The sequence below is a fragment of the Plectropomus leopardus genome, chromosome 9 (assembly GCF_026936395.1).
Source record: "Plectropomus leopardus strain MGB_pleo_1.0 chromosome 9, ASM2693639v1, whole genome shotgun sequence".
NCBI lineage: Eukaryota > Metazoa > Chordata > Actinopteri > Perciformes > Serranidae > Plectropomus > Plectropomus leopardus.
The window spans coordinates 3803931-3815450 of NC_142184.1; the positions used below are offsets into that span (position 1 = coordinate 3803931).

Sequence of the window (11520 nt, forward strand, 5' to 3'; positions counted from 1 at the left end):
AAAACAATTTAATAAGAAGTAAAAGTTTTGGAAAAGTGTGTACTTTTTGGCAATTTTCAGCAGATCAAACCTGTAAAGAATGCAGAGAGAGCTGTTATGGTGCAGTATTGTAAATTCATATCTTATATAGAGCTAAGCACACAGCAGGTATTGATTTTGAGGACAGAAACTGCACCAGTTGAAAAGTGTGTTTGTTGCTTCACAGAAGCAGGAAAATGATCAGCTGTGGCTCCAGTGAAAACCTCATCTCTTCTTTCTGACCTTGTGCGGGTCTGCTTTTCTCAGTTTTGGATGTTTTCGGAGTTTTGCTGTTGTCTCGGCCTGTCTGGACAAAATAGACGACTGCATCACAAAATGAACGAACAAAGATGACCAGTTATGTGTCATTTTGTAGCTCCTGGTTGTCCTGGTAGGTGGCGCTCTCTCAATCAATATTCCCCACCTTCCTCTCATTTGCTGTCTTTCCATGTTTCTCTTTGTCCTGTTTATCCCTCTATCTGGCTCTCTGTCTGTCTTTCCATGTATGTCTCTTTGCCCTTATCTTCATCCGTCAGTCACGGTGCTGTGTGGAGCCCTGCTTAGTATTCCCCTCAGTCACATCAGTCGGCTCGCACTTAGTTGCACACACACACACACACACACACACACACACACACACGCGCTGCAGAGCCACTGGTAATGACTTATCTTTTCCGACATAGGCTACAAATTAGACGAACAAATAGATCGCGGCATGCAGTCACATACCCGCACACACAGCTGACAGGCTCATGTCCTTGGATCCAGGGTTTAACGTGCAGGAGGACACGTTACGTTCATGTCGGTCCAATGTCACGGTCACTTTACATTAAGGGGAGGGTGTCACACTGCAGGAGCGTCTGCGTCATTTGTGCCAAGGACATTCGGGTTCCACGTCTCACTTTAGACCGTCTCTTGTAAAGGACGCGGCCCTCAGAATAATAATTCGATGATGGTAAACATTCATGCTCCTGCTGGCCTCCAGTCGCTCTGTTGATGCTCTGGAGCCCATTTAAAGATGGCAGCCAAAGATTTTTGCATCTAATAATAATTCGAGCTAAATGGAGGTCAATTAAAAGTTATTTAGTGAACTTAATAAGATATTTGTATCTAATACGATAATGCAATACCCTGAAAGCCAAACATGATCATCTGACAGATTGAGATGTAAATTTTGGAGGCAGTGTGATTGCAAAAAAAATCAACAGAAACATGCAAGAAACTTTAATTGACAAAAATAGTAAAGCGGAGACGGGAGGAATGCAACAAAAAGGTATGAAGTTCCTGATGAGTTTAAGGCGTCTCTTCTGATGCCATCCAGCTGTATTGTGACTGGACATGGTGTCACGTTGATACGCTGAAAGCACTGATAGAGTGGCACTATTTGGCGACTTCAGAGTTAAAACGGGCTGCTAACCACACGTTTATCACAACTTAGTTCATTAAAACATTTGATACCTCTACTGCTATCTGCTACATAGTAATGTACAACTGAAACGTATCTGTGGTTTGCAGAAATGTACAATGACAAAAGAAATGAATTTAAATTTTTATTTAACCCATGTTTAACCAGGTAAGATCACCAATCTCTGATTTTAATCTCTACTTTTGCTATAACTGTGGCAGATACCAGCTCAGACATGGTCTGAATTGTTTAAAAAAAAACAAAAAACAACTAGCTAACCTTTTGCCGACCATCTGCGGTTAATGAGCCTGAAGTCATAAAACGTTTTTGTGCGTGTTGGTTTGCTGCTGCTGATAGAGCCATCAGTCAGCAGAATTAACAGGATTTCTGTTACATAAAGATATAACATTAATGTTTTATGTAGCGTAATTCTGCAAAGGATGAGGCAGTGAGAGGAGGAGGTAAAGAGGGAGGGAGAGGAGAGGAGAGGAGGGAGTGGGAGGTCGAGAGGGTTGGAGATGGAGAGGAGGAGATGAGAGGGCAGGAAAGGTGACGAGGTGAAGAGGACAGGTGATGAACGTAATGAATTGATGTTGAGGAGAAATAGAGGAGGAAGTGAAAACAGAAGAGGAAGGGGGGAGGAGAGGTGATGACGGTAAGAGCGTCTGCATCGCTGCAGTGTATGGATATCAGAGATAAGCAAATCAGTGAATTTGACTGGATCAGTAAACACAACATCTACCAAGATGCAATCCAAGATCAAACCCTCAAACCACATGCTGAGGTGGTTCAGGTAACATACAATCATCTTGCAAACACTGATGTCTCCTGATGTGTCCCTGATGAGGACTACGTCATCAGTGCAGGACATGGTGTTTGTTTTAGTGACATTAAGCTAATAATCCGTAACTTGACCATTTTATGACGAGTTTGACAAAGTGTTGCGTGACCGTCCATCGCCTACTCCACGGAAGGAAATGTATCTGCTGACAGTGATATCTCCAGCCAATACGTTCTCATCCCAAGCCGTCACATACTGCTGCTTTGCAGTGGACTTCCATGTCTACATGTTATGTTCTAGGTATCCTTCTGTTTCTGCTGTGGACGCCTCAGGATGCCGCTGCTGTGGCGTCAACACAAGCAAATGTTGGGATGAAGCTGCATGTGGTTTTGTTTCAGAATCGAACGCATTTTGACTTGGTCCTGTCTCAGTCTCATAGCGGATACATAGCGGATTCTAGATTTTTAATTAGGACCCGTTGAGACCACGATGGATTTAAATTACTGTGACTAGATGTAAAACCTACTTCTTCATTTATCCTGTGTATATATATATATATATATATATATATATATATATATTATATACATACATATATACATACATATATATATATATATGTATAGTCTTGGTCTTGACTTGGTCTAGGCCCCTTAAAGTCTTGGTCTTGTCTCAGTCTTGTCTCAGTCTCGACACACTCTTGTCTTGGTCACGTCTTGGTCTCAGTTAGTATGATTTTGACTACAACACTACCAGCACAACTTACATTCCTCAGGTGGACAAGCAAATATTTGAACTCCATGGCAGGACAGACAGAAAAAGAGTAGAGAAGTGAGGGAAGGTGTCAGATAGACTGATGTGTGACTGAAGGCAGTGTTATCCATCCAATCATCACTGTGTCAGAGGACACTCGCTCTCTCTGTGCCTTATCGCTCCCTCCTTTCTTCACCTTCATGACTTGGTCTCTGCCTTGACCGCTGTCTCACATCGATCGATAACATGCTAAACCAACAGAGAAGAAGAAAAGGGCAGGAAACGATGGCATGACTTCCTCAACAGAAGCAGGGCCTTTGCCGTATACTGTAGGAAATACAGTCAGTGTATTTATTTTTTCTATTTCAGGACCATAAACACAACACACGCTGGGTTTTTCATGCCATATCATTATCATGTCACAAAATGAAGAGAGAGACTCCTGCCGCAACAGACTGACAGTGTTACAGGATGATGACGGTGTGATGAACGTTTCCTGACAGAACGCATCACCAGGACTTGTCACCAACCGGGCTGTCAGTCGTTGAGTTCCTGTCAATCAACCTTTCAAGGCTGCACTTAGATTATGCAACCCGCTTAGCCCCTGTAGGAGGTGGTCAGGCAAACAGTTTTACTTTCAGAAATTTTGAAGTCTTCTTCTGTCACGCAAATACAACAACAATAACTCGACTGATTCTCCTCTGTTGTGACAGGCACCTCAGCATCCCCCCTGTCTGTCATAAGTATTTTTTAAAAAGCTGAAATGTAAAATAAGAATTTGAAACAAAATCATGTTAGTTTACTGAAACACTCTTCACAACTCCTGACGTCTTTCCACGACAGATTTGTGCAAAACTTAAGCGGTATTTTCAAAATGTCAATAAATCACAGTCACATTATTACTGCGTTTCCATTGAGTGATGTTTTTTTACTTCTCTTCTGGATAACATCAAAGAAGCGTGATGATGGATGTTCAAAATATAAGCAGGTTTGTTTCTATTGCAGCCACCACACCAGCCGTCGTTATTTCCATTCAAAGATGGCGTAGGCGTGTTATGTGAGCGATAATGGAAAGATAAGTCCCTTATACGTGGGAGCAGCAACATACAAGGGATTTCCAGGTGGTGATAGTCCACAATTTGTGGATTTAAAACTTTCAGGTGTTGTGATGCAATAATGTCAAGGTGGATCTCACCACTTCCAACTTACATTTTTCAAATTTGAAAATAGCAGTTTTACAAGTACATTAAATTAAGAGCCAACAACCCTTTTAAATCACAAGCTGTCCCACAAGTCTGAACTGTGGGAGCTGATTCGACCTGAAGACTGAAACATGTTGCACTGAGACTTTGTCTAGACGTCCATTTAGTTCTGCCACTTTAGCAGCCGACTGCATTGTGTGTCAATCCGTTTGTAACGGTAATTAACTTTCTCTCTCCGTCTCTAACTCTTCCTCTCCAACGCTCTCGTCCTCATACACCACCCACTCTCTCGCTCGCTCTCTCACTCCTGAGATAGAAACTGGAGGAGATAATGGAGGAAGGAGCATCACAAAGGACTGACATCGATTCAGAGCTGATGAACGCACACACACACACACACACACACACACACACACAAGCACATACACACACACACACACACACGCACATACAGTGGTTTGGTCTGACTGAGTCACACTGACAGCACTCCGCTTAGCTCGGCTCTCCAAGGTAAGGCTGCTCTGAGTAATGTATGTCCAGCTGTGACAAACAGCAGAACAGCAGATGGAATAAAGTGTAAGAAATAAGACACCGGCCCTCAACATTCAGCTAAAACGGGCATAAAAATCGACATTATAAATCATCGATGGAGCACAAACAAAGAGCAAAACAAACAGGGTTGCGGTGATGAGACATTGGTGATTTTCATGGTCTCTATTTCCTTCTTCTTTTGGTGTGGACATTTTTACAAGCACTTATGAAACTGTTCCAAGATCAAGTGGTCAAATTAATAATTCATGGACATTAATCTGTAAGCAGGGCTGCTTTTTGGGGCAGAAAAGTCAGGCTGAAATTTCAAAGATGCTTTTCACTTCACAGAGATGGCTCTATTTTCCTCAAGATTAATACTTAGCTGTAGATTGGTTTCCTTACATTTCTTAAATCTATATTGCCGAAAACTAGTGCATAACTGTTTTTTACTTAGTTGCCAGAATACATATTAGCATGGACATTTCAGATATGTTGATGTATGTTACTATGATACAGATACATTGAAACTTTACATTTCAACAAGACTGTGTTTAATGTGTGGTTAGGTTTAGGCACAAAAAACACCTGGTTATGGTGAGATGAGAAAGATCATGTTTTATTGCTAAAAATACCCAGCTTGATGGCGCAGTCCCGGCTCTAAACACAGCAGTGTCTTGGTAAAACACAACCACTTTTGTGGCACTAGTCCCAGTGCAATCACAGTTGCTAAAAACAATCATGTTTTTTTGGCTGAAAGGCCCCAAACTTTCAAAAGGTTAATGAAGTCACATCTGCTTAAAAAGAAACTAAACCCCCCAAACCATTTTTTCAGCTAAAAAGCAATATATATTGATTGATCAGATCCAAGTCGTGACTGAAGCTTAAGTATTAAAAAATGTAGTGTAGAAATTTCATCCCTTTGGCTTTGAGGTTGTCCACATCCAACAAAAACACCGATAAACTGTCTACACTTTCTTTGGAAGAAGCTGCAGTGGCGTCAGTGATTTGATGTGTCATTTTGTGCCACATCATGAGCTTCATTCAGGCAGGATTAATGTCTGCAGGAGAGGTCAGGTAATTTCATTTCTGCAGCGGTGGTGTTAATCCTGTCTGGATCAGTCGTTTCTGTCTTTTTCACCTTTGGCCCTCAAGACTCTTCAGCCCTAAACCCCCTGCTGTGTGCAGACAAACTGAAAAGCTGCTGGAATTATAGATGTTTTTATTACAGTATCAAAGGTGGGCAAAATGGACAAGAAACAAAATATTATTTTTTCAAGTTTGGACTTGAACTGAGCACCCTAAAAATCAAGTCCTCACAGTAAGCTGCCTCTAATTAACAAATGACCTGCACCTGCTGTTAGTTTGCCATTTATGTAGTTTGTCAGGGTAAACTTGTCCGCCTGAAGTCTTTAAACTTTGTTTCTCTGCAGGTTAATGAAGTTTCTGCAGCTCCACTCTCAACATTGTAGACTATATCTTTGCTTTTTCACAAGTGCAATTATCTCCATGTGCAATTGCTGTACGTATTTTCTTTTATATATATTTATATATATATATATATATATAAAAAATTTTTCTAGACCATTTGATTTGGCACCTTGTAATTTTATCTTATTTTATGTTACTGTTTTTGCACCTTGTTTTTTTCATCATACTTGGCACCTTGTTTTTTTATTATCTAACATTTTAATATTTGTATATTTATCATATTTTTTTTTTTTTCACTACTGTATTGTTCTTTCACTGCTTATACTGTACCTCATAGCTGCTGTAATATTGTGCATTTATCGTATCTTATCTTATATCAACTATTGATGATTTATGGGCTTACTAATCCAGTGTATCCTAAACTTCTCCAGCTCCACTTGTCCTGCATGTTTTAGATCTGTTCTTGCTGTAACACAGCTGAAATAAATGATCAACTTGTAATCAAGCAGCCTCACAAGTTCATAACGAGTTGATCATTTGAATCAGCTGTTGGGGTTGGAGCAGGGAGAGACCTAAAACATGCAGGACAAATGGTTCTCAAAGACCTGTTTGCAGTTTTGGACAGGCTGACACATAGGCCTTACTGGATATCATCATCTCCAAATTCTATCAAGTGCTGGTGCATCCTGGTAAGACAGATGATGCCTCCTAAACACATTAAAGCAGCTTCTTGTGAGGATGACTCAGTGGTTTCAGTGGGTGTACTCATTACTGGAACAGCAGAGAGAATTCTACTTGAGCAAAAAGGAAAACCTCAAATACTTTATTCAAATCATTAATGGAACAAACAAAAGACTGGACGGCGTCATAAGAGATGTGCAGGAGCAGAAGTTTGCACCAAGAAGAGACGAGAGCAGGACAGGAGGAGAGTGAAACAAAGAAGGAGGTATTTGAGAGCAACACGATGAATTTAAAGCTGGAAATATAGAATATGTACCAAACTGGACACCAGTGATGGCAGAAATATGGATGTTGAGCTTTCACAGTGAATTTAACCAGCACCAGGGGGAAGAAGGCAGAGAAAAAATGTTCTACAACATCTGCACTTTCCAGACAGACACCTTTATTCTGCCAATAAATTAACCCTTTCATACCCTAAGCAAATTGACTTTATTTTTTTCAAAATTATATGAGAAGGGGGGTGAGCAGACAAGAAATGGCCAAAAGTTGCATTTTATGTTCAGACTCAAGACTTTTCTAGTGGATTGTTGTAATGGGCTACTCAGTTCTGATGTGAGGTATTTGGAAAGAATATGTTGAACTCCAGTGCTGATAAAAAATATTTTCCCTCTTGGTGACCTGAATATTTACTGCTCAGTTCTACAAAGTGTCTGTTACATAAGGATCTGATTCCTACAGTGGATGATCAGCAATGATCCATACGTTTGATTTTACTCCCCACGTTGAAGCACAAAACCTGTTTGAATGGGATCAAACACAAACTTGATATTCCTGTACATTTTTTGGCTTTATATTAATTCAGAGAGAGAATCAAAGCATTTCGGTTGTGAGGAGAGTTCAAACTGGAGCTCACTAGTCTTTCATCTGCATGATCAAAAGACATCTTATGTAAACCTGCATTTAAAATGAATGTGTGTGTGTGTGTGTGTGTGCGCGTGTGTGTGTGTAGTGTTGGTGGTGGTGGTGGTGGTGGTCGGGGGGGGCTAAATATAGAATTTCATTTTGCATGAATTTCAAGTTAAAAGATAAAGCCAGATGTCATGTAAACCAATTGCCAGAAAAAATGTTGGTTTTGTATGTTTTGGCAAACCTCAGATATTTTAAATTTGCACGTAATTACCAGATACGTCGAAACTTTTTACGCAGTGATTTATGTGTGGTTACATTTAAGCACAAAAAGCCTTTGGTTATGGTTGGGGAAAGATCATGGCTATAAGTAGCTATGTCTCTTTAAAAAACACTCACTTTTTGTGGCACTCTCCCCACTGACCAAAGAGCAATAGGCCACTACAAAGCACCCACATTTAGTGCCTAAAAATCATCCAGAAACACTGTGGTAATTCACTAAAATATATTCAATTAAAAAGTTTTATTAATCCATAACGGGAAAAGTCATTTGCCACCAAGAACAACTCATAGATAACAGACAATGCGCACAGTACATTCACAGTACACAACAAGTAGCTGGTTTTGTTATTTGTTGGTCTAGGACAGTACTCTGGTCTGTAGTCTTTCAGGTGTTTTGCGCAGGTGTCACACCAGCCACCATCTCCTCCAGCTCCTGTTGCCAAAGTCAGCTCATATACTGCATCATTGTAGAAACGATGTATGAAACATGCAACGTATCTGTGGTTTGCAGAAACGTACAATTCCAGCATCGGTGACTAAAAGCTGAGCTGTATTGTCTTCCTTGTGCTTTGGTCTATTGATATACCAGACTGTTCCTACTCCAAACTTATGAAAAAGTGTCGCTCTGTCAGTGCTTTCGCCGTACGAGCATGACGCCAAAAGCCACCTTCCACATCCAGATGAGAACCCGCTCAGACACAACGCATATGGGCGGCGTCACTGAAGAACACGGCCAGATGGATGAAACACTTAAGGGAAGCTTCAAGTAATAACGCTGCCGGTAACCACATAATACAAGACTGTGCTTACAGGGCAGGTGGACAGGTGGGGAGGTGGATGGGTACCACAAACAACTTACTTTTGTTTGGGGGAGTCGGAATTTCGATTTCTGTGTGGATGTGTGTGTGTTTTTGACTTTGTTGCCTAATCTCAACCATCCTGACAGTCTTCGCTGCTGTGAAACATAAGCACCGTGCTGCTCCATTTCACCATGTGCATTTGTTGTCATAACGATAACTGCATCCCAGAGCGTAAACAACTTATGCAGAAGGATGCCTAAAACGTCATAAGAAGACGCTGAGGTTCACTGGCAGAGCGACGCCATTGGATGAGATGAGAACGTGTTGGATATACAGCTGCATTTAGCTGCTTATCTCAGCATGTTTGAACAGATGGCAAAGATTTCGTGTGAAATTGAGAACCAAAACCAAACACATGGAAATTTGACATTTTTTTATGACCTAAGGGAATTAGCAAAGTATCTAGACTGTAGTTGTAATTTTGGATTTAAAAGTATTCATTGTGCACATACTATACTGCTAAATTGAAAAACCAGTTTCAAAATAGTAGCTTTGTCAAAAAAATATATATAAAGTTTTAGGGACAACGTGACATTCATTCATTTTTTTTTTTTTTTTTTGCCCTTAGGGGGGCAGCAGAACTAATAAACAAACAGTGAACATAATTACTTGAAATTAACTTTTGTGTCCTAATAGATGCAAGTGCAATATTAAGTCTCCTTTTTGTCTCAACCATTTTCTAACAAAAATATCTGACTCTTCCCCATTTTCGTCAGCAGCTTTTTGCTCACTGTGTCTCTCTGTTGTGTGTTGTTGGGCAGGAGATGCACAGAGCGTCTACCAGCGCTCATTTGCTGCAAATAAAAGCCTGCTGCTGTGGGAAACGGGGTTGATGAAAGCACTGAGGCTAAACCATACTATGAATGTGCCATAAAACCAAACTATGAGCTCAAAAGGTAAGAAGAGCTGCAGAGCTGCAGATAATTACCTGCACATTTGTAACTACAAGCTGTTAATCCCTATTAGACATTTCAATCAATGTCACTAAAAATATGGACTGTTGGCACTTTAAATGATGTTTTCTAAATGCTTCATGTCTCAGAGAGATGATGGGCAGAAATCACTTATGGGGTCTGATTGGATGCAGAAGACTGCAGTTGAGTAAGTTCATATATGAGGTCTTCTCCCTTTGGGGACTCTTGATCTGTCTGTGTCACTACACTTTCTCTCTGTTTCTACGAGTGTGTGCATTGCTGCTTCAAGTGGACAGTTATCAGCAATGTGCAGTACACTCTGCTCCAGTCTTTGTTCCCAAATCGACAGCAGACTTCACTGAATGCAGGATAAAGTTGTGCATTAGAAAATGTCATTAACAAGGAAGGAACATCAGAAATTTCACAGCTGTAAGATCACTAGAGTATAAATTCATGTATGGGGATAAAATTGTAAGTTGCATGTGGGTGTGTGTTTGCGCTTCCTGCTTTGCAGACATGAGTGAGGGTTTCACTTCCTTCTTCCCAGCTGCGCTTTTTATGTGAAAAAATCTGCAGGTAAAACAGGAATAAACACAGAAGACAAACTCTCTGTTGAGCTCAGCTTTGGTGAATGTAGCTTGAGAGGAGGACAGTTGCAGTGAAAATCCTGTGTCGTGGTTCTTGGTTGCATTGATGCCTTGATCCTACTCAACGCCAACATCTACTGCCATCATTATTAGTCACGCCTCCACTATAAATATACACATATGACTGTTCATACATGAACTGGTAGATGCTAAATAACTACTCTTTATTTTTATGTCTGTTACTGTTGTTATATGTTTGTCTTATTGTTGCTGTGTTCTCTCTCTGTCTTTCTCTCTTTCTCTTCTCTCACTCTGTCTTCCCTACATATCATTTTGTAATCTTCTGCAATTTAATTGTTTTTTACAACATCTATTCCGCATTTGTCTGTCCTGGAAGACTGATCTCTCCTCAGTCGCTCTTCCTGAGGTTTCTACCCCTTTTTCTTCTGTGAAAGGTTTTTTTGTTAGTTTTTTCTTAGTCCATGTGAATTGTGATTTGTGATAATGGGCTATATAAAATAAAATAAAATAAAATAAAATAAAATAATCTCTCATTCTCCGCCGGTGTCTCCGCCAATGTCAGTTCCGTTCTCATTGTCCGCTGGTGTCCCCGCCGGTGTCCCCACCGGTGTCCTCTCCGCTCTCATTCTCCGCTGGTGTCTTTCCAGTTTCCAATCCCAATCTCTCATGGGGCACCAAAATGTCTATAGCCGGCTCTGGCTGCATCCACTTTAAAAATGTCCAACTAAAAATACAGCATCGGTGAAAATACTCTAAATACAACGTCCACTTAGATATTGATATTGATTTTTTGGTAGTTTTTTTTTTAAGCGGCTAAAACACATTCTGAGCGCCCCGTGAGTTTCTGCAAACCGAGAGCGCGCCGACCACCAGCTGCATAGACTGTACATCAGTACCTCATACAGCCCCACTTAAAAAACCCACCACTGTCCTTTTAATGAGACACACGAGACGCGCAGCCACTCTCTGTCTCTTTTTTGGGTGTGTGCTGCTTTCATTACCATGGTTACTTGTTTCACTTTCCAGCTTACGGCTGCTTCATACTGTCTAACTGGAGCTCCATCAGAGGATGAAGTTGGTCGTAACTCTGAGCTCTAAAGTCACTTTACAGCAGCTGTTCGTCCAGTTTGTTCACTCTGATACCTGAAATA

The 11520-nt window shown here is 40.7% G+C and overlaps 1 long non-coding RNA gene across 1 annotated transcript; it reads left to right on the top strand.

Annotated features, from left to right (window-relative positions):
* Positions 1–6710: 6710 nt before the first annotated feature.
* On the top strand, positions 6711–10094 carry LOC148188647 (uncharacterized). Its single transcript, XR_015777379.1, has 3 exons — positions 6711–6807; positions 9609–9743; positions 9890–10094. It is a non-coding gene; the product is annotated as an uncharacterized LOC148188647 (long non-coding RNA).
* The last annotated feature ends 1426 nt before the right edge of the window (positions 10095–11520 follow it).